Raw genomic sequence first — 3222 nt, 5'->3', positions numbered from 1 at the left:
GGGGATATGACTACTCTCCTCATGGAGATGCGCAAGGACCAAAAGGCGTTTTATTCCCACCAAGCCATTCAAGCGTCACCCCAAAGTAACTACTCTCCGGATTCTTATGGGTATAATCCTAATCCTAATACATACCAATCTAATGTATGTGATGACCCTTATTGTGATTGTCAACCACAACCACCACATACATATGACCCCTTACCTCAACATGGTTTTGAACCTCCTTACTCACAAGTCCCTTACCACCAAACACCTCCAGATGACCCTAATTCTTACCCACCATCCCAACCACCTTTTGAGCCATATGAACCATACGTAGAACCACAACCATTCCATAACAACTACTCTCAAGAACCACCTCAATATGCACCATCTCCCTACCCTTCCCAAGATGAACCATCTTCCAATTATGAATCCTTTCACACAAATAATGAACCCTCTCTTCCACCACCGCCCCCCAATGACACCCTCACGCTAGAACTAAGAGATCTCGATTCTCATATCCAAGGGCAACAAGAGGGGACGAAAAACGAGTTTAAGGAGCTAGAAGCCAAGATGGCTATCATGGCGGAAGCCACTAGCAACATATACTCATCCTGCCTAAGCTTATTGATGAACCCCTATTTTATTATTCATCTTGTGCTCAATTAAGTGTTTTTATCAATTCTTCACCCACTTATTCATACGAATTGCATGGTTTTACAATTCCTTCCTTATTTTATGATATATGAGAAAATATGTTTCCTATAATTTAAAATTATTTACTTTAATTATCCTTTATTACCATTCGATGCGGTGATCTGTGTGTTAAGTAATTTCAGGCTTTATAGGGCAGGAATGGCTTAGAGGACAGAAAAGAAACATGCAAAAAAGGAAGGAAAGCACAAAAAATGGAGTTTTGAAGAAAAGGCAGCGACGCATACGCATGGACGATGTGGACGCGTGCCTAGCGCAGAACGCAAGCGACGCGCACGCATAGACGACGCGGACGCGTGCTTGGCGCAGAATACAAATGACGTGGACGCGTGACTGACGCATACACATGACAAAGAAAAACTCCAAACCACCCAAACGTGTGACCCACGCACACGCGTAACGGACGCCACGTGCAGTAATTTGCAGAAGTCACCCCCAATGATTTCTGGGCCCTTTTTGGCCCAAATTCAAGCCCAGAAATACATAATATAAGCCAGAGAATGGGAGAATAAAAAATAACAAGAATTGAGACAACTTTCAGATTAACAATTTTAGGTTTTAGATGTAGTTTTTAGGGAGAGAGGCTCTCTTCTCTCTCTTAGGATTAGGATTAGGATTTAGGATTTCTATTATGATTAGGCTACTTCTCTCCAATCTAGGTTCAATGTTTCCAAATTTAATTTTATGTTCTCTTCTACTTTTAGTTACTCTAATGCTTTAACTTGTTAATTACTTATGTTGTCAAATTGGCTTATGAATCTTTCCATGTTAGATTTCAATATTCTATTTAATATAATTTTGAGGTATTTCAGATTAATGATTGTTTTATTCTATTTATGATGCTTTCAATTTAATTCAGATTTATTTTCCCCTTTTGGCTTTGGTTAAGTAATTGGTAATACTTGAGTTGTCAAACTCAGCAGTTGATTGAGATTTGGAAATTGCTGATTAATTTGGATCGCTCTAAAGCTAGTCTTTCCACAGGAGTTGACTAGGACTTGAGGATCAAATTAATTAGTCCACTTGACTTTCCTTTATTTAGTAAGGGTTAACTAAGTGGGAGCAAAATCCAATTCTCATCACACCTGATAAGGATAACTAGGATAGGATTTCCAGTTCTCATTCCTTGCCAAGAGATTCTCTTTATAATTATTAATTTATTTTTCTTGCTGTTTAAATTACTTGTTCTCTATTTCAAAAAAAAAACTAAAAACATGCTCTTTTTCCATAACCAATAACAAATCATACTTCCTTGCAATTCCTTGAGAAGACGACCCGAGGTTTAATACTTCGGTTATAAATTTTATTGGGTTTGCTTAAGTGACAACCAAAACTTTTGTACGAAAGGATTCTCTATTAGTTTAGAAACTATACTTACAACGTGATTAATTTTGTGAATTTCTCTACTAGCAAAAAGTCAGATCGTCAAAATGGCGCCGTTATCGAGGAGTTACAAATGTGTGCCTTATTATTGGTTATTTTAAATATTTTATTTTGCTTGTTTATTTGTTTTTATTTTTGTTTTTAATTTCTATTAGCTACTATGAACTCTCACCCTCGTCGCTTTGAGTTTGGTTCTAATATTGTTGCAAGGAATGGGAGCTATAACAAGAACATGCATCAAGGTCAAAACAATCAAAGATAGAATGAGCCTCGAGGATCTGATCAACCCTTTCGGCAACAACACCTTCCAAGATACCAAGGACAACGACCATTCTACAATGCATGCCAAGACAATAGTTACGGTGGACCTACTCGTGACAACCAACCCCCACCAGTTTACTACGGTCAAAAGCCATTCCGAGGTGCGTACCAAGATGATAAATACGGTGGACCCCCTTGTGGTTACCAACAAGCCCCATTATACGTCTATAACCCACCTCCTCAACATAGCTTTAAACCACCATACTCACAAGCCAACCATAACCATTCACCCCCATATGCCCCTAACCCTTATCCACCCCAATTCCAACCCAATTACTCCCAAGAACCACCACTTCCATATGCACCATATCCATGCCCATGAAATCAAGAAGCACAGGATCGTCTCAAGGACATGGTGAACCAATTTCATGCAACCCTTCGTCAATTAGAGCAAGCGATAAATCGATTAACCCCCTGTACGAAGGAGACACTAGAAGCTCCAGTGGACAATACGGAGCATGACTTTGCACTGGAACAAGTAGAGGAAGCTGCAATTATCAAAGAAGATGAATTGGTTGAAGACTTAGGAGACACTGAACCTCTATGGGAATTAGGAATTGTGAAAAACTCTGTGAAGCAATGTGAAATCGATGCTAAGGAGGACAGTGCACAATCCCCAAAGCATGTATCATATGAAGAACTGGACGGAACAATTCAAGAAGTAAGTTTCCTTGGTATGATGATCATGAATCAAGTTTTTCCAATGATGACCTTGCAGTCACAGTTGAACTCTTTGAGATAGAAGATTCTTCCCCAAGTGAATATAAAGATGATGTGGAGGTCGACTTTTCTCAACCTCCAACTTATGACTTGAGTGAT

This window comes from Arachis ipaensis, chromosome B04 (genome assembly GCF_000816755.2).
Source record: "Arachis ipaensis cultivar K30076 chromosome B04, Araip1.1, whole genome shotgun sequence".
NCBI classification, from domain to species: Eukaryota; Viridiplantae; Streptophyta; class Magnoliopsida; order Fabales; family Fabaceae; genus Arachis; species Arachis ipaensis.
Note: the sequence above shows the minus strand (reverse complement) of the source record.